The sequence below is a fragment of the Cervus elaphus genome, chromosome 12 (assembly GCF_910594005.1).
Source record: "Cervus elaphus chromosome 12, mCerEla1.1, whole genome shotgun sequence".
Lineage (NCBI taxonomy): Eukaryota > Metazoa > Chordata > Mammalia > Artiodactyla > Cervidae > Cervus > Cervus elaphus.
Window position 1 is genome coordinate 53,154,727 of NC_057826.1, and position 20,974 is coordinate 53,175,700.

At 45.3% G+C, this 20,974-nt stretch overlaps 1 protein-coding gene across 9 annotated transcripts in view; it reads left to right on the forward strand.

Annotated features, from left to right (window-relative positions):
* TLN2 (talin 2) overlaps positions 1 to 20,974 on the forward strand; it is a 479,630-nt gene that overhangs the window by 77,470 nt on the left and 381,186 nt on the right. For all 9 annotated transcript variants that reach the window (XM_043918839.1, XM_043918846.1, XM_043918841.1 and 6 more), the window contains exon 2: positions 14,931 to 15,016. The gene's annotated coding sequence lies outside the window, so the exon portion shown is untranslated. The remainder of the gene's footprint in view (positions 1 to 14,930; positions 15,017 to 20,974) is intronic.

The following is a 20,974-nucleotide window of genomic DNA, read 5'->3' on the forward strand; positions in this document are numbered from 1 at the left end:
ATCATAAATTTACAACTTGATGAATTCTCATACTGAACACACTTGTATAACCTGTGTCCAGATCAGGAAAGAGTGTAGCCAGAATCCCAGGTACCCCCAACAGCGACTTTGCCTCCTCCTTGGAATCACTATTCTGATTTGACTTTTACCATCTTTGAACTTTCTGTAAATGGAATCTGCCAGTGTCTGTCCTTGTTTCTCGTTGCTTTTGTTCAGCATGTGGGTTGTGAGATGCTTCCATGCTGCCCTGTGAATTGTAGGCTTGTCATTCCCGATGTTGTCTAGAATTTATTCCTTTTATTCATAAGGTCCCTTCTTCTGTTCACGGACATTTTGGTAGTTTCCAGATTTGGGCTCTTATAAACACGCCAATGTGAATATTCTTGTACGTGCATTTTGACACGGATGGATTTATTCTGAGGAGCGAGAGTTCAGATGTGGTTTTGATTTACTTTTCCCAGGGCATTCATTCGTGGAGTAAATCATGCCTGGGAATCCACCGTGGGCCAAGCTCCACTCCAGTCCTGGGCTGACAGCTGGGAGCAAGAGGAGCAAAGCCTAGTGAGGGGGGAGCCGAGGAGTAGGGGGTAGGTATTTTGGATGAGTCTCTTGAGAGATGACATTTAAGCTAAGACTTGAAGGATGAAAGTTTGCCATCCAGGTGAGGCACCTGGGCCAGAATACCCCAGGCAGAGGGAAGAACACACTCAAGAGCTCTGAGGGAGATTGCTGCTGGCTCAAGAATGGCCGGGTCAGCACAGAAAAAGTCCAAGTGTTGGCTAGACCCTATCCAAGCTGATGAGGTAATGGCCTGGGACAATCTCTGTAGGAGTTAGGAGGAGGAGGAGGGCTGGGTTTTTTTGTTGTTGTTGTTTCACAGAAACCCCCAGGAGAGGGTGGGGTGGCATGCATCAGCTGTCCACAGCTGGCCCTGGGCTTCCGTCTGAAAGGCCCGTGGGCGGTCCAGTTAAGGGAAGCGCCATGGAGTTGGCTGGTTGTTCCGTGAGTGGTTAGGGCCATCTGTTTTGGGAATCAGCACTACCTGCTCGGTTCATGGTGGTGAGCCAGTGACTCATCTTCCTGGACCATCATGGTCCAGATCCCCAGCCTGGGAATTTGCCAGGTACGGATGATAGAGGTGTCACCCCTTGGGGATGCTGGGGAAGTCTGCTTAGCTGGAGGGGACACTGGGTTTGGGGGAGAAGGGTGGGGTAGTGCAGTAGGCTGAAATAACGAGAGAGCCAGCACAGGAAATGGCCCTGAGCTGCGGGTGTGGCTCTTGCCAGCGGGTCCAGGCCGCCTGTCCAGGTTCAGAACCAGCACATATGAAGCCAGTTTGGTGCCAGACCATGGTCAGAACAGGAGCCACATGGAGGCTTCAGGCTGGACACCATCCCTGGCTGAGGGCTCTTTTCGCTTGCATTGCCTCATGTCTCATCTTTAATTAAAATGCCCTTGTTAGGAAGTCATCTAGCACTGGTGAAAAGCTATGCTGACCACAGAGCAGCCACGGGCGTGAGGAGGATGTGGAAGGAGATGGGAAAACAGCTTCAGATTTCCAAGAATTCCCTTTGTGTTGTTCAGTTCAGCTGGTGGCTATGATCACAAGAGCCTCCTGTCTCACTGGAGCATTTATTCCCCTGCAGATCAGGGTGCTCTTGCCTTCTTTCCAGCCCCATGGTTCTGGCAACCCTTTTTTAAAACTTGTATTAATATTTTTCTAGTATTTCTTTCTACCCTGCAATGATGTCAGAGAGTAAAGAAGACAAAGCCCCTCCTACATTTCACAAATTACTTAGGACAAAGCCACTGACTGCCATCCCCAGTTTCTGATCCTGCTTCTGAAGGGAGTGAAGTGAAAGTTTTAGTCGCTCCATTGTGTCTGATGCTTTGTGACGCCGTGGACTGCAGCCCTCCAGGCTCCTCCCTCCATGGGATTCTCCAGGCAAGAATATTGGGAGTGGGTTGCCATTCCCTTCTCCAGGGCATCTTCCTGACCCAGGGATTGAACCTAGGTCTCCTGCATTACAGGTGGATTCTTTCCCATCTGAGCCACCAGGGAAGCCCCGATCCCACTTCTGTTGGCGGAGGAAATGAGTCACTCTCTGGTGTTACCCTCTGGATCCTTCTCTTTCATCCTTCTTCCTTTTAAAAAAAGAAATCGAATTTTAGTTTTGTGTTTGAATGTAGATGCTGAGAATCAGGGTTATTAATTTACAGGCCCTGTGTATATAAGCACTCCCCTTCCTGGCTTGGGTGGGTGGGGGGTCTCTCTTGGGTTTTCCTGCCACTGAGTCCTGCTGCCTTGATCCTGCTTCAGCACCCCATCCTTCTCATGGTAGATGTTCCACACTTAGCTGCTCAAGAAAAAATGCCTTTTGCTTCCCTAATGGTTTTTAGTTCTCATATAGATCTTTATCTCTTTGATACTACTTTCCTTGTAAATGTGAAATTATATAGAAAGTAAAGTTTGACTCATGGGGTGTTTAGTCACCAGGAAGGTACTTTTTATCCTTGTTACTGTTTAGTAATGTGATTTGACTATATTTTAAGAGTTGTCTGTATTTGACTATATTTGAAGTTACACCTGACTGGGAAGATGTAATTAGCTACAAGTGTTCTTAAATCCACCAGGGAACCCAGATACTTGTGTTGCAATTAAATAATTAGAAATTTGATGTTGTGGAGGACCACTTTTATTCTTCTTAGCAGCCTAATATCAAGCATTCTTAGAAGCACTGATGAAATGCTCATTTTAAATGCAAATTCTTTGCTCAGTTAGAAAGAAATGAAATGTTCTGGCTCCCAGCACTCACTCTGCATTTTTGCGATTCCTTCTGATGGCAGAGGGGAGGGCTCATGACTAAATCCTTCACCATCTTTATTATGATTTCGGATTTGTACTTGCCGAGAGGAAGCCTTGCCTCAAGACATTAACTCTCTGTTGCCATCTGTAGAGTTTTCACTAGTTTTTGTCCTTCCTCTTAAATGACTTTTGAATTTCTTCTTCCCATTTGCTTTATGGATAATGGATATACTGGAAACTTGTGGGGAGTGTTGGTTTGTTTGTTTTTTGAGGCAAATGAAATGTGTGAAAACCCTTCATCTTGCAGCAAGGGTGTGTGCTATTGCATTTTAGTCTTAGAAATTGCACTTCCCTCTTTTCTCTTCTGGTTGTCTTCTACTTTTCCCGTGAATCCAGGTACTGTGTCCCAGCTTGGGATCTGGAGAATCATTGAGTTTGAGCGCGATGGAGACAGAGGGATTCCTAAGCAGCGTGACTGGACAAGTGTTTGCTCTTTTGCCTTCGCTGAGAGAGAGAGCAATGTGGACTTATGGAGGCAGTTTAGCATGTTAATTTTCTCCCCCTTGTCAGACAGGATATATTTGTTTTCCTAAAAGTGAGAATTCTACTTGTAAAACAATTCCTGTCTTCTGTGGTTTTAGGTACCATTGGATTGTGTATGGAGGGGCTCAGCCTCTCAGCTCAGCTGGTCTCATGGAAGTGGTGTCTACAGCTGGAGCCAGTAGAGAAGGTCTTGAGAATGGGAACATGGTCTCATGTTGACTCTGTCCACAAAACTGTGACTTCATACTGAGTCTGTTCCTTAAGTTGGGGTGGTAGGCTGATCGATGGCTGCCAAATATTATGAAAATGCGAAAAAACCTTTTACATCATTTAATACCATTGTAGCCACGCTATTTTCTTTTAATTTTATTATAAAACTTTTTTCTTTTTTTTGCTTAGGCATTTTTTTTTCAAAGCAGAATATAGAATGTAAAATGAAGCTTATATGTCTGTCCTTGGTTTGTTGACTGTGTAGAATGGTTTTAGAGTTGGAAGAAGATTGTATCCAGGAACTCTCTGCTTTCATGTCTGTGAACTGAGAGATCACTGAGGATGTGTGTGACGCTTGATGATACTAAGAAACAGGTCGCTTTCAGCACTGCTCCTCCTTCCAAGGGAAATGTGATGGACCTGAGAGAGGACTGGTGGGAAGTGCCCCTGGTGAAGGGTGTTAGGGTGAGAAACAGTAGCCACAAAGGCTTGGAGAGCTGCCATGCTGGAAGGCTTGCAGATGTAATGTTTGAGTTCAGTGCTGAGGTTGCAAAATCTCTGACAGGCTGACCTCTTTGAGTGACAGTGAACCAGAGACCCAGAAATTCAGGTGCTTTGCCCAGACCAAGAGCCCACTGGGGAAGAAGCAGGACTCATGACTTCTTCCTGTGTTTTAGGTACATGTACTAAACCTCAGTACCATTCACATTTGGGGCTGGACAGTTCTTTTTGTGGGGGATGTCCTGTGCATTATAGGATGTTTAGCCCCAACCCTGGCCTCTGCCCACTAGAGAGTAGTAGCATCTCTCTCCCACTTAAATTGTGACAGACAGAAATGTCTCCAGATATCCCCAACTGTCCCTTGAGGGGTTAAAATTGCTCCCTATGGAGGACCACTGCTTTAGATGTATATGATGCACCTTGAAATTGATGGATACAACTTTTATATTGGCACGGCCCCTTTCCCCTTTTGCTTTGAAATGTGAAGTGAAAGTGTTAGTCCCTTGGTCATGTCCGATTCTGCAGACATGTAACCTGCCAGGCTTCTCTGTCCGTGGAATTCTCCAGGCAAGTGTACTGGAATGGGTAGCCATTCCTTTCTCCAGGGGATCTTCTGACCCAGAGGTCGAACCTGGGTCTCGCTCATTGCAGGCAGATTCTTTACCATCTGAACCATCTCTAACAGATAACACTGGCTCCAAGGCCATTCATAGGAAAGTGGTCAGCATGGTTCTGAACTGAATTGCATTGTGTTTGGGATGACACTTTTCCCTTGTAGATCTGATTTGGTTTTCTTTTTAGATTTTGAATGCTGACTTGTCCTTCACGAAGCAGCTTGTACTTTTAATTTTAGACACTGTGTGTCAATGGGGACACTGTGCACTGTGAGTGGGCGAGAAGTCAAAATATTTCCAAAGGCCAAGGAGATTTTGGCAATCTGAAACCCATGAAAATTCAAGTTCCTATTTTGTGAACCTTGAGAAGAAAACCCTGATTAACTTAAACCTGCCTGAATATAGAGCAGAGGTAGGGACAGATTTTAAAGTGGACCAGGACCTTATGAGTTAAGGATTGACTCTGGTTGGTTATGAACTGTTGGATGCAAATGGGTGAAAAGCCCCTGACTCAGAGGCCGGAGACCTGGGTTCTGTACTTGGGGCTGCCTCCAGCTCTCTTCGTGAAGTCATCAAACATGCAGGTTCCTCATCTGCAGGAAGAACGGAGCCAAGATTCCTGCTTCCTGGAGCACGATGAAGTGCAGGGTGGTGAACCTAGCCCGGGTGTATGAAACCACAGAATACTCCTAAGGTTATTATTGGAGCCTTAATTTCACCCAGGGAATTTGGAAGATGAGGTACTTTAGCATGTACATAAATATATATATATTTTTAAACAAGTTTATTAAGGAAGGAACAGAAACAACTTCTCAAGGGAGAGGTGGAACAAGCCACAAGAGGCACTGGCCACATGTACATATTGAGTAAGTGGAAAATCTGCATAAGGATTGAAGCTAGGATATAGAACTTGAATGAAATGAACAACACCTCATGCTTGCTATGAATGGCTTCCCAGTCCTGGTGGCCCACCCTCTTCTGTCTAGTGAAATTCTGGCAGAATTTGATAAGCCATGGGCCCAGGAATTTCCAAGGTTCCTGCTGCATCTAAAATTTCTGGTTGGAATGAAAAAGGTAGACCTTGAGTATAGAATCTTGTGTAAGTTCATACCAATCACCATGCAGGACCCTGGGAAGAATAGACACTGATAATAAAGGTTGTCTAGTCTTTATAAAATTCAGGTGCTTCACGTTTTCCTTCCCTTTCTTTTTGGTTTAAATGGGAAAGCTTTGGCTTCCATTCTGGAGTGTGAGCCTGTAGGACCCTCAGAGTCTAACACTTAACAGTTTACTTAATTGAAGGACTGTGCCAGAGGAGATAGCTTGGTGATTTCAATTTCTTTGAAATGCCTCTACCTGAATGGTGACAAGGGAGTTGGCCTATGGGCTCTGCTGTTGAGCTCAGTCGTTCAGTGGTGTCCGACTCTTGGCGACCCCATAGACTGTAGCCCACCAGGCTCCTCTGTCCATGGAATTCACCAGGCAAGAATATAGAGCAGGTTGCCATTTCCTCCTCCAGGGGACCTTCCCGGCCCAGGGACTGAACCTGCATCACCCATGCCTCCTGCATTGGCCGGTGGATTCTTTACCACTGTGCCACCTGGGAAGCCCAACCTGTGGGCTCTAGGTGGAAGTTAAAACTACTGACCGTCCAGCTTACAGCTGGGATCGACTTAGCTGAGGAAAGAGAGACTGTTAAGACACTCTATTCATTCAAGTTTTGTTGCTGAAATAAACATTATTTAATGCTACACAGAAGTTGTTTTATTCTGTTGATGTTCACGACAGTCCTTTAGAAACAAACATCACAGGCATCAGCACGTCCCCGGGATGTTTTCTGGAGTGGAAGGGCTACTGCCTGGCAGACAAGCAGGGGAACACCTATGAACAAGGCAGGAAAACGGCCGCTGCAACCATTTGTCAGCGTGGCCTCATGTGAGGCCACTTTACTATATGACGTAATAAAGATAATTTATAATGTTTTGAAACATTGAAAACATGAAAGCAGGAGTGGGTGGTAGTGGGTTTTTCTTTGTCTTTTCTTGGCATGTAATTGAAACGGAGCTTGGACCAAATGAGAAACATTTGTGTTGAGGGGAAAATAGATCCCAGAGGCTTCTTGACTGGGGTCAAATATTGCCTCCTTACTTTATTTGGAGCATGTAAGCCAGCTTCTCATTGGAGACCAGCATAACGACGTTGCCATTTCTGTCTCTTCACAAGCAAATGGATTTTCTGACTTAGGGAAGTGTCTGGATTCTAGACCCGCATAACACATTCAATGAATCAGAAGAAAAAGTGTGTGGGTTGATCTGTCTCAAAAAGAAATCTATGCCATGAGAGTGAGTTTATAAATTTCAGCTTCTTTAATAATGTTACTTATCGAGATGCTATGTCTTTTCTAAAGAGGAGTGTGCCTCTGCATTTTGAAGTTGCAGCCTTTTTTGGTCCCCAAGGAACACTGAAGAAGTCTATTTCCTGGGGAGATAGACCCTGAAGTTATGGACTAATGTGGTTGAGTGGTTGAGTTACTAGAGTGTACCCAAACAAACAAAAAAAAAACCCTAAACCCATAAACCCTTGTTTAGACTATTTGTGTGCTTGGTTTGATTCTAGAATTGTCATCCTGAAACCCATAAGAATCTTTAACACCAAGGCATAGGCATTTTGTAGGTATCTGAGTCTGGACTGTTTTGTCAAGAGGCTTCACTGAGCCACCTTTATCTTTGTTCCCTACATAGCATTCTTGCCCTTCAGGAGCTCAGTCTAGGGAGGAGTATGAAAAGGAGTACGAAAAAAAAGTATGAAACTAACCCTCTGGATATAGGGTGTCTCTCTGGGGGACAAAAGCCTCCGGCATGGCATATATGGAGAAGCAAAGACTAATTTTGATTGAGAGGCTCAGAGGGGTCATTTTGGAGGCTTGAGGGCATTTGATCTGGGTTTTGAGGGGAGGTAGGTTGATATCAGATGAGGGTGTTGGGCTTTCCTGGAAGGAATGGCTTGGGGACAAACCTCAAAGGGGGCAAGGGGAAGGCAGGACGTGGTGGGGTGGGGAGAACCCAGACAGCAAACACACTCCCAGGGCTAGGTTGCGGCTGTGGGGGTGGGAGGGAGGGGCATCTCTGGGCAGTGGCTGAGCCAGGGGAACTCAAGAGGGGGTCAGGGTGTGCAGGGCCTTTTCCCCGGGTAGGAAATTTGAACTGCAGCTGGAATCAGTGAATGTCAAGTGCAGGAGAGAAAGGAGAAAGGAGGAGGAAAAGGCAGCTCTGAAGGCAGGAGGCAGAGGACACTGAGCGCCTTCAGTCTACTTCTGTCTCTGCTGCTGTCAGGCTGATGGATGGGGAGGCTGGCTGCTCATGTGGGCTGGGCCTCTGGGAAGACTGTTTCCTTGTATCTTTATTACAGGCCTGGGTTTTCAAACTTGATTGAGCATTGGCTGAGCTATGCTGGTCTGGGGGCAGGGAAAGGTACACTTATACCCATCCTTCTCCCCAAATTTTATTATCATTCATCTCAGTTACCTGCAGCGGCCTCTGTAAAATATCACCTCTCTCCTTCTTCCCTCCTGTTCCTTACTATTGATCTCCTGCGTGCCCTGTGCTGGGTACTTAGGGTGCCCTCAGGGACCTCCAGGTGAGACAGACCAGAGATGAGATGATTTGGAACCCTATCAAAAGCACAGTGGTGGGGTCCCTGCAAAGAAAATTGCAGGAGAGCTGTGCATGGAACAGTGGTTGGGGGTTGTGCACTGGAAATCACCCAGCTGTGGGGGGTGATGCAGGTTGTGGCTGATTTAAAAAATAATTCATACCTTCACACGTGACTTATTTAGAGTTTCTTCCAAACAGAATAGCTTCTAAGTATGGCCAATGTTTTGGGGTGTTTTTTGGGTTATTTTTTTACTCCCCCAACCCCTACCCCAGCACCACTTTGAGGCGGAACACAGGCTATTTTATTGTGTTGTGGAAGTCATTCAAGGGATCCTTAATCCATATGTGTTAAGTATTTGCTTACAGAATAAATTAATAATGCCTTAGAATTATTTTTTTGCTGTTTTAAAAATGTATGTAGGGGCTTTTGGGATGAATTAAAAATTGATTTAAGAGCATTTACGTCTTGATGGTTCCTCTCTCCAAGGGAACCAGAAATACAGCTATTCTGGTGTGTTTGTGGAGTGGAGGGGCGGGGGGTGGGGTCTGCACTGTGTAGCAAGTCTGGAGCATGCGCACTGCTTTTACCTGTGTGCCACTCCATGTGATAATGGGGGGAAGGCACCAGGGGCCCCGTGAGTATGGTCTTTTCCTGTCTGTGTTCGCTGAGATGTAAGAGAATCTCAAGGATTGAAAGTATAAGCACAGGGGCTTTCCTGGTGGTCCAGTGGTTAATAGTCTGCCTGCCGATTCAGAGGACGTGGGTTCGAACCCTGGTCCTGAAAGATCCCACATGCCTCGGGGTGGCTAAGCCTATGTGCTGCAACTCCTGAAGCCCGTGTGCCTAGAGCCCGTGCTCTGTCACAAGAGAAGCCATCTCAGTGAGAAGCCTGAGCACCACAACTAGAGAGGAGCCCATGTGCAGCAACAAGACCCAGTGCAGCCAAAAATAAATTTTAAAAGAGAGAAAGGAAGGAAGTTTAAGCACAGTCTAGGGCCCCAGAGACAGGCCTGTTATTGGAGGGTCCACCTTCATTCCTGGGCCAGGTCCTTGATATAAAGGAACTGGCTATTGGACGTAGTGACTAATGCCCTGAGGATGAGGTCTCCTGCCTTACCGAGCTTTCCAGCCCCTCCTTTGCTGAGGAGCCCTCGTATGTGGGTTTTCTGGGTTAAACATCAAAAAGCTACCTCTGGAATCTGCTTCCTGGCTTGGCTGTCTTCCCCATGGGTTTCCCTAGGGTGGAAACAGTGACTGCTTCTGAGTGAGCACTTCGAGTTTGAGAAGGATCCCACTTAGGCACAGGCGCAGTGAGAAAGGAGCATGAGATCATTTTGTTCTCGTGTTAGTTGCTAAAACCCTTTGTTTTTCTGGAATTGGCTGGCCTTTACTTTTCCTGAGCTCTGAGCAAGAGTTTCCCTGTAAGCTATTGTCTTGAGTCCATCAAGAATGTTGGGCTTGCATGCATATGTGTCGTCGAGTGCTTACGCGCGCGCGCGTGCGCACACACACACACACACACACACACACACACACACACACACACACACACACACACACACACACACACACACACACACACACACACACACACACACACACACACACACACACACACACACACACACACACACACACACAGAGAGCAAGCTATGCCAGTCTTGAACTTAGGAGAAAGGGCAGAATCCAGAGGGATGTTCCACTTTTGAAGATGACATATTAGAGTGGGTTTTGTATTTTGGCTTTTGCGTTGCTTATTTATTTATTTATTTTTAAAATAAAAATTTTTTATTTTTTAAAAAATATGTTTTTGATTGCACTGATGTGTAAAAGTCTTAGCTGTGACATGTGGGATCAGTTCCCTGACTAGGGATCAAACCTTGGCCCCCTGCACTGGGAGTATGGAGTCTTCGCCACTGAACCATCAGGGAAGTCCCTTGCTTTGCTTTTTTGAACTGCAGACTTGAGCTAGGAGAAGAGTAGAAGAGACGTAGTGAGAAATGAGGAACTGCAGTATTTCCTTTATGGAGCACTGTCTACTGTGTGTCTGTCCTTCCACATGGTATGTTCTTGTTTAGTTGCTAAGTTGTGTCCGACTCTTTGCAACCCCATGGACTGCAGCATGCCAGGCATCTCTGTTCTTCACTGTCTCCTGAAGTTTACTCAAGCTCACTTTCATTGAGTTGATGATGCCATCCAATCATCTCATCCTCTGTCATCCTCTTCTCCTGTCCTCAATCTTTCCCAGCATCAGGGCCTTTCCCAATGAGTCAGCTCTTCACATCAGGTGGCCAGAATATTGGAGCTTTAGCCTTAATCCTTCCAATGAATATTCAGATTTGATTTCCTTTAGGATTGACTGGTTTGATCTCCGGGCACCTTTAGGATTGACTGGTTTGATCTCTTGGATGTACAAGGGACTCTCAAGAGTCTTCTCTAACACCACAGTTCAAAAGCATTCTTTAAGGACTTAGTCTTTCTTATGGTCCAAATTTTACATCTGTACGTGACTACTGGAAAAACCATAGCTTTGACTATATGGACCTTTGTCAGCAAAGTGATGTCTCTGCTTTTTAATACACTGTCTAGGTTTGTCATAGCTTTTCTTCTAAGGAACAAGCATCTTTTAATTTCATGGCTGCATTTACCATTTCAGCATTCTTGCTTTGAGAACCCCATGAACAGTATGAAAAAGCCACAGGGTATGGGTGTAGGTTATTTCCAAACCAGGTTAAAATGTTATTTGATGTCATGGTGTCAATATTTGGCTGTTGTAACTAAAACATCAGAGCTTTGTCTGCTAGTGCGTGTGCACATGCTAAGTTGCCTCAGTTGTGTCTGACTCTTTATGGCCCTATAAACCATAGCCCACCAGGCTCCTCTGTCCATGGGATTCTCCAGACAAGAATACTGGAGTGGGTTGCCATGCCCTTCTCCAGGGGATCTTCCTGGCCAGGGATCGAACCCACGTCTTTTATGTCTCCTGCATTGGCTTGTGGGTTCTTGACCACTAGTGCCACCTGGGAAGCCCCTCATCTGTCTTTTTGGAATGGCATGCTCTTGCTCACATTATTAGGGCGAGGAGCATACTTTCCTTATTTGGTCAAGAGAGTATTGGTAAGTGTGCCAAAGGGATAAGTAAGTGTTAGTTGCTCAGTCATGTCCAACTCTGCGATTCCCATGGACTATAGTTCGCCAGGCTCCTCTGTCCATGAAATTTCTCCAGGTAAGAATATTGGAATGGGTTGCCATTTTCTTCTCTGACAAAAGGGATAGGAATCTAAACATATTGGTCACAACTCCTTACACTGTCTACCTCTTTTTCTGGCCAGTAGATGTCTTGACCGCTCACTGAATGAGCAGAATTCTCACCAGGAGGGTGGAGTAATGAGGCAGCTGAAGGAGAACATGTAAGGCCCCTCCTGCCTCTGTATCCAGCTGAGGAAGGAGATGGCTGAACAGTCCTGCAAGCTCCACACATGAGTCTGGGCTTTGTTCCTTTCTCAGCGGTTCAGGAAGACTTGCTGAGATTGTTCACGGTAACAGAATGTGCCCCAGGATATAGGCCTGCCAAGCATGGAAGAGGAAGACCAGTGAGTTCACAGAAACTCAACACCAGCATTTCCCAGAGAGATGGGCAGCATCGGAGGTCAGCGTGGCCTTAGCCCAGAATACCGGACTGTCCCAGGGTGTGGACTTGTTTAAAAAAAAAAAAGATTTATTTATAGATGGTGTCCCGGGGGCCAGAGCTGGTCACTGTTCCCAGGTGGGCCCCACCCTCAGACCAGTGTTGGGCTCAGTGCAGTTTTACTGCTGTGTCTTGAGCTGGGGCTGAGATGACAAGTCCTGGAGAGCCTTGTCCCTGGCCTGAATCTTCCTGTAAGGAAGATCGCTTTACTCTGTGACATACATGGAGAATAATATATGCAACCTATAGGAGTAATCTGAACATCTGGGAAGCCGACAGCCCGGCTAAGAAATCAACATTACGAATATCTCAAAAAAAAAAAAAATCGCCCCCTATCACCCCAGAGTTATGATAAGCATCTCAGTTTTTCATTTTACCTGATCCTTGGTGCCTTTGTATGTATTCCTAAGTAATGCAGATGTTTGTTGATTTTTGTTGTTGTTGTTGTTGTTGCAGCCATTTTAATTTATTTTTATTTAGTTGAAAGATAATTGCTTTACAATATTGTGTTGGTTTCCGCCATACATGAATCAGCCATCGGTATACATATGTCCCCTCCCTCTTGAACCTGCCTCCCACCTCCCACCCCCTGCCACCCTTTTAGGTTGTCACAGAGCCCCGGTTTGACTTCTCTGAGTCATAGAGCAAATTCCACTGGCTATTTTACATATGGTATTATATGTTTCCGTGCTACTCGTTGTTGTTTTGAAGAACTGAGTACCAAGTGCAAACCCAGATTTGGGAAGGTCCGTGTTGAAACTGTTTGGCAAAGGCTCCCAGGCACAGCCAGGGCCTCAGGAACAGTTGTTGCATTGCTGGCTGCAGAGTCATACCCTCCATCCTAAGAGCTGCATGAAGCCAGTTTTCTCACTGATCCCTGCTCTTGTGAATCACTTTGTAAATGGGGTTGTCACTCATGGCCCTCTTTACCAAGGGCTTGTACAGAGTTCAGAGAGAAAGATGAAAAGGGACTCCTTATGTTAATTAAGCCAGGGTCCTTAACCAGAGGTACAGAGAAATTTCTGGGGAAATTTGAAACTGAATCTATCATGTCCTTCTGGGGGAGAGGGTTCATATTTCCAGAAGAGCTTATGGACCCTCCTGCCCTGTAAGGATCAAGAACCATGTGGTCAGTATGGTAGGTTCTGTTTCTTTGTTTATTTTTTAAAAATGAATCCCGGGACTCTTGAACATTCTTTGAAATATGTATGAGTCTGCTTGTGTGCAAGTCTGCGCTGACTTTTTACCAGTGAACTTGCCTAACTTGGGAAAGGCAACCCCCGTAGTTAGTTGTGCCCTGGACTGTCCAGGGCAGAATCTTTGACGGTTCTGTGGGTGGCCTAACAGGCTTTGCATTTTCTCTGAAATCTTCATCTTTTACTCTTGACCCAGAGCAACTGAAATGCTAAAATGGGGGAAAAAAACTGGAATGGTTGCTGTAGTTTCAAAACAAATGACCTCACTGCCTAAATTCCACTTCATACGAAAGAAACCCTAACTTTCATCCTTATAAATAATAATGGACCTTTGGGGAAACAGACCCAGATACCCCATTTAGTGCAGGTGGGGGCAGATTTGTCACTGTTGAAGTAAACTCCCTGTAAACAGAACATGACTATTGTTACACCAGCTTTGTAGTTATTCCCTAAGAGATGGCAATTTAAATTTATAATGACTGACATTCATTTTTTCAAAGTAGGCGAGTAACTATGCTTTGTATAAGCTGACTTAATGGGAAGTACTTTTAGTTTGTTTCAGCAGTGTAGGGGATTTTCAGAATTCTCCAGCTGAAGAGTTGAGTCTTATCTCTGCTTTTTCATGGATGAGTTGATGGAAGACGGGCATGGTTAGTTAGGTGTGATGTGCCCAAGGTTACATTGATTTGTCAAGGTCAGCTGGAACTAGAACCCCAGGGGAAGAGGTACCTATTTACATGATTATGTCTTAAATATATAGTTAGATGACAATTCATTAAAAAAAAAAAATATCAGAAGCGTCATTTTTTAAAGACTTGGCATTTTGATCACCCATTTCATTTTAACAAGACAGCCCCCTCATCTTTGAAGTGTACCACTTCTTATGGTCTCCAGGCATGTCCCTGGAACATTCTAGTCTCTTGGGTCTATAAACCTGATGTATGGAAGAGAAGCTTTTGTTTTTGTTCTGTGCTGTTTATATCTTATAAATTCGGGATTTTTAGGTCTTCAGGTTTTTCTCCAGAGTTTTTAGATTTTTCGTCTTGTCCTCAAATATGAACAGTCCTGGGGTTTTTCTTTCTCTCCCTTGTTTTCTTTTGTTTTTGAAGAAAACCAGGAGTTTCAGCTTGGCTCTTCAAAGTCTTTGGGGATAAAGGAGGGAGAACTCGGGAAACAATTAAGATCTGGAACTGCAGCTGCTTTGTCTGTCTGTTAAGAGCCAGAACAGATAAGAATAACATTTATTTAGAACCCAGGTTTCTTGAAGGAAGGTAATTTACAGGTAAACTTAAGCTTTTTTATAGACTTGCTTCCTCGATTCCCTTCCTGGCTTAGCCTTTATACTCTGCTGATTTTAGACAAGGCCTGTTGTCTTTTCTAAGTCTTGGCTTTTCTTGTCTGAAAGAGAGGGGTTGGGCCTGATTCTCTCCAAGGGCACTTTGCAGCCCTGTGTCTAGACTCCATATTGGGGGATTTGCAGAGAGACTGCTTTGGAGCTGCTGTTGGTGGGACGGTGCTTCTCTCGATGCTGAGGGCAGAGAAGTTTGCCATTTGTATCACCACACAGTGCTCTGAGACCACTGGCTCCGAGGGGGCATTTTCTTTTCTGCTTTTTATCATCTGAACCCCGTCAGGGTCATTCCATGCTGAGACAGGGTTGCTTACTCATTAACGAGGCCGCTTGCACTGACTCGTGTCGTTTGTCTCTTTTTGGCCAGCGTGCTGTTGCAGGGTAACATCTGGACTGGGCTCCTGGACCCTTGGATGCTCGGCTGCAAGTTCCTGGATCGACTGGGAGAAAACAGTGAGTAATCTCCATGTCTCTACTTGGGAATCTGAGGGCTGGAGGGGTTGTGACCGGGAAACAGAGTCTAGCTGATGGACCGCTTCCCTCTTCAGCCCTGCTCTGGCACACTCACCTCCAGGAGCCATGGAGATGGCGACTGTGACTCCAGACGCAGCCTAGTCTTACAGTTGGGGACCTGCTGAATGTGCCTCCTGAGAGCTGCTCTTTTCTCCCATCAGAGCCCAACTTATGGGTCTTTTTAAAATAATTTTTTTCTTTTCCCTTTAGTTTCTTAGTTCTAGGGTTCTTTTAAAAATTAAAAAAAAAATTATTTATTTATCTATGTTGGATCTTAGTTGTGGCACACAGGATCTTCATCGAGTCATGGGGGATCTTTCATTGTGCTGCATGGACTTTCTAGTTGTGGCTCAAGGACTCTGGAGCACATGGATTTAGGAGGTGCGGCGTGCAGGCTTAGTTGTTCCACGGCATGTGGGATCTAAGTTCCCCAACCAGGGACTGAACGCATGTCCCCTGTCTTGCAAGGTGGATTCTTAACCATTGGACCAAGAAACTTATGAGCCATATCTATCCTTACTGGCCTACAGCCAGAGACCCTTTATGGTGGCAAGTGTAGGTGTTGACCTGTAGGGCTGACATCCCCTTCCCAGCATGCTCCTGCTCATCCATCACACCGTAGCTTCATGCCGCCCCTGATGTGAACTCCTGTTAGAGAGGCCTGCACTGACAACCTCATTTAAAGACGCCTTCTCCCTGCCCCCAAATGTTCTCTCTCGCTCTCTCTCTCAGGCCCATGCTTGCATCTTTCTTTGCACTTAATACAGGATAAGTTTCTTGAGTTACTTGGTAGGGTACCCATTCATCTGTTCATCCATTCAACGAATATTGATTATCTACTATGTGCCAGTGGCTAAAGTTGGCTTTCTTCCACAAAGAAAGGAAAAACTAGGTGAAAACCTAAGTCAACAGTCACAGTCCATTCTGGCTATACTTTGTTCTAAATACTCTCAAGCACTGTCAGCTGGGCATCTAGTTAAAAGGGGGACCCCGATGGGGTAGGTCTGGGTGGGGCTTGTGAGCCTGTGTTTCTCACAAGGTCCAGGTGATCCTGAAGCTGCTGATTTGTATCTCACACTTGGAGAAGAAAGGTCTAAGCATCCTGATGCCCACGAGACTTGTCCTTGAGTGTGACTCTCGGTGAACTCCCTGGGGTGTGTGCCTGCAAAACCTCCAGAGACCCGGCGGGAGTGTTTCTGGTGGGTTCGCCTCCTTAACAGTGTGAGGCTGAGTGGTTTGAGATATGAACCCGACCAGGGAGTGTGGGAGCCGGTTAAGTTACCCTCACCAGTGTCTGAGCTCCTACCTCATTATTGTGTGTGATGGTGTTGTGAGTGAAATCCTCCCTTTAAGTTCTGAGCTTCTCAGATTATTGAGGTGGAATCCTATGAGGTCTTTGCCTCATAGGATGAGTGTGCCTGTTTTGAAGTCAGCATTTCTGAAAATTCTGAGGCTGTTTCTTGTTTTTAAGAGCAGGCTGCCTCAGCTAGGCTAACGCACTTAAGTGGGTTGTTGAGAAGAGACTATATTGGAAGCAGGGAACTGACCACAGAAAAAGCAGGCAGAGAGACGGTTCAAGGGGCTATCGGGGAGGCTCAGGACGCTGCTGCCAAAGAGGGCATCTTGAATCCAGCTGGTGAACTGGCCCTGGGGCTGTTCTCCCGAAATGCGGGTGTGTTGTTGCCGGCTCAGCACTACGCTACCAGCTGCAGTCAGGCCTCTCAAAAGTCGTGTAGTTTTTACAAGGAGCCAGACTGATTTGCCTCTTGGGTAGTTAATGGTTCTAGTGGCTGTTTATGGAATACTTAACAACACACGAGGTTTAAGGCAAAGCACTTGGCACATGACCTTGTGCCTTAACCCTCCTGACAACTCACGAGGCAGGTAGTGACTATTTCATAGAGGACAAGATTGAGGTCGGGGTGAAGGCACTTGCCTGGGATCACGTAGCAAGTAAGATGAGGGTCCAACCTGGTCTGCTGGATCTTGGGCAGGGTTTTATCTCCTCTTTCTTTCATCACCTGCATCATAGCTAGAAAGAGAACTTTACTACTGGTGGCAAGACTGAACTGCTGATTATTTGTGCTATTTTTCTTCCATCTCACCCTCATTTTACCCATAGAGGGTATGACCCTTCCCTGTGTGTCATCTTTAAAATATTGCTTCTGTAGTACTTTGGCCTCTTGAGTTATAGAAGGAACTTGGTCATTGCTTTGCAAAAATGAACAGGGAAGAGACAAGTGCACTTGGGAGGCTGACTTTTCACTCCACCCCTGCTAGCTTCTGCCAGCCTCCCCAGTGACAGGTCTCTAGGGGGCTTATGTGACTGCCTTTGGCCCTAAGATTCAGGGCTACAACTTAGTCCTCGATGGCTCCTGCTGGAGGCAGAAGGTGAGAAGTCAGGTTGAAGGCATTTTTAAAAACATTTTTATTTCTTTATTTTTGGCTGGATGGACTCTTAGTTCCTCTGAGGCATGTGGGATCTTAGTTCCCTGACTAGTGCGTGAACCTGCATCCACTGCATTGCAAGGCCAATTGTTAACCATTAGAGCACCAGGGAAGCCCTGATTGCGTTGTTTCTGAAGACCATTTTCTGATCACTGTATGGGATTCCTGTATCTGACCATTTCCAAATAACCTCATTCTGCTCAGGGTTATTTTGTCTATTCTGTATCAGGTACACAATTCTAGAGTTTATGGGTTTTAAGTTTTGAATGAGGTTCCTTGATTTTGGCTTCATATATATGCTGAGTTTGTGTATAAACTGAAAAGTGAAAGTGAAGGTGAAGTTGCTCCGTTGTGTTCAACTGTTTGCGACCCCGTGGACTCTAGCCTACCAGGCTCCTCCGTCCATGGGATTTTCCAGGTAAGAATACTGGAGTGGATTGCCATTTCCTTCTTTAGAGGATATTCCCGACTCAGGGATCAAACCCAGGTCTCCCGAATTACAGGCAGATGCTTTACGTTCTGAGCCACTGAATCACTCACCAAATGCAGAGTTAAGTTGAATCCCTATAACTAGGTTTTTGAGGCAAGGTGTGCACTCCTATTCTCATGTTTTAGGCAATGGAGGAACTGTATTATTAGGCTTGTGTTGCAAATTCTGTGTTACCAAGTTCATGCCTGTACTTCCCGACTGGAGTGGCAAGGTGGGCCCACCCACCCATGAAGCATAAAATTGGATCTTAGAAGCAGCTCCTTCTCACTTCTTTAGGCTTTTGCATCCAGAGTTAAGGATTTAACTGGGAGCTGGATTTACCTCCCTGCTCTGGAGTGGGTAACCTTGGGCCCGAGAATATTTACCTGCACTTTACTTTCTCATACTGGCACCAATGTCTAGTGGCTTCTATTTTCTGGACTTGTTTCCTCAACAGTGAAAGGAAGGAGGTGAGACGAGAGAATGGTTTTAGCTATGATGCTCTAGGAGCACTGTGTATTCATCCTGCCCATTCGCTCTTCGGAGACTAGCTGAAGTGCCCCTTTCCCCCGATGTTTGGCTCTTTTCCCTCTGGTTGAGCTCTTTGCTCATGTCTGAAGCCAATTTGTTGGTCTGTAGAAACGAGCCCTTGAGGACAGGGGGATTATGCTTTACTATCCTGTATCCCAGGGCCCAGCACTCAGCCTTAGGCTCAATAAATATTTGTTAAATGAACCCAATGATGTATTTTCTCTGTTTCATTGGCCTGTCTAAAACCAGTGTATCGAAGAGCAATGGCTTAATAAGCACTGCTGATGAACCCCTGAGCAAACAGGCTGCTGGTAACAGTAGTCAGATGGATCTCTGGTAATTGCAAGCCTTAACAGGTAAACACAACAGTAAGTCCTTGCCTTTTGTGGACTTAAGTACTCCTCTCTGGGTTCCTCAGTTATTTTCAGTAATAGGGGAGAGGCTGGATGAGGGTCTTAAAAAAAAAAAAAAAAAAGGAAGAGTAAATATACGCTTTCCTGTAACAGGTTTTGCTTATATTTCTTTAAAATGTAATTTTACTTTACAAAGTTACAAAGGTAATTTACAACATGTAATTAAAGAAGAAGAGTAAAAACTTTGTAGAAAGAAAGAGAATAGCTCCCCCTGTAATGACATTCTTCCCATCCGGTAATCCCAGTCAAGCTGTCCAGCCTCTTGGACCTCTGTTTCATGCTATAGGATTGAGAAATTTGGGACTATCTTCCCTTTTTGTACCAGATATACTTAAAAAATCACAATGTAATAAATTTTAGGATGCCGAAGGGTAGATACGGACCTTCAAATGAAGCAATAAACAACATTCAGATACTTTGTGATTTGCAGCTCTTCCTGCCTCCGCCTCAATGCAGGATTCTCTCAAACTCCGTCATTTCAAAACATGCCAACCCTAGAGCCAACATTGCACACAGGGCACGTGGGGTTTGGGGCATGGAAGGATTTCGCCTGCAGCCTGTGGCTGACTACCCAGAGGTACCCCTATCCAGCGAACTGGGATGTTCTGATCTGTTGTATGACCTTGTCTGCAGTTGTGGGCCAATGCTAACTGCCAATCCCAATGCTTTCTCTCATTTGGGACCCTCAGGGGCATGTTTCTCTTTATTAAAAAAAGAAAAACCTAAAAAAGCAAGATGTCTAATTAAAGGAATGACTGACTGGGGATTTGGCAGTTTTTGTTTTTTTTTTTTTTTACAACTGTTCCCTCCTTGCAGACAGAGCTCTTACCTGCTTTAAGAACAATAAAGGATACTGTTGACACCCTTCGCTTTTTGTGAGAAGGGAACGTATTTTCAAAGTAGTAGTAGGACCCTTTATACTCCTGACATTATTTTAAAAACATGAGAAAACATGTTTTTTCCTTTTAAATTAATATGATATAATAATCTGTGTAATGTATTTTAAAAACTATTATGGACACTTTCCATGCTAAAAAAAAATTGACCCTATATTGAAAGACCACATATTATTATTATTTTGTTATTGTTGTTAATTGTTGTGTCTTATTTTTTACATGAAAATGTAAGTTGTATGAGCTTTCATTCTTTCATTGCTGGCTGGGCTTCCTACCCTCCCTCTCCCTACATTTTGGTAATACTGCAGTAAGCATTTTTAAAATATTTATTTGTAGACCCTGTGGCATTTCTGTAGAATCTTGAGGTCAGAAGTTATGCACCTTTAAAAATTCACCTTTAAAAAATGATACTTTTAGGTGCCCAGTGACCTAAGATATGTCACTAGCACAGAATGCTGTTAGTCTTGAAAATTTGTCATTTTGAAAGCTTAATATATAGAGGACTTGAAAAAAAAAAAGTATTGCCATGCGAGGTCTAGGAGTTTCTAGGGCTTCAGACAAAGTCTCTGAGTAGCAAGGGTTGCCAGGATGTCTTTTCTGGTTCTATATTTCAGCCTTTGAGGCCTCATCTCTGGACTTGCCGTTCCTCTCCCCAGGCTCCTTTTCTCTGCATCCTTCCTGTTCTGTTTACACGCAGTGGTGCTGTTGATGGATGCTCCGGAGCGTGTGTTGCAGCACGTGGGAGAGAGAAGATGTGGGTCAGGCTGGAGGCGGCTCCCTTCTGCCCAGGCAGTCGTGGGCTCACCCCCTTCTCCAGTTCCCTACCTCTGCTCCTGCTCAGAGGGAGACTCTTGGGCACATTGTTGTGGCCGTGCTGGGCTGTCTGTGGCCAGGGTCTCCCGGGCACCCAGAATGACTGTGTGACGTTTCAGGGGCACTTTCCTCCAAGGCAGAGCCATGGTCCTGCATTGTCATTTGGCAGGCATCTGTGGCAGATCTTGGTTTAACTGGAGTGGGTGATGACAGGATGATAAAAAGGTGATCAAATTCCCTGTGGCTGAGCTTTGTTGGCCTGCCCACCCTAAAACAGGCTTCTTCCTCTTGTAAAGCAGCCGGCACCCTGTCTGGCCAATTCCTGCAC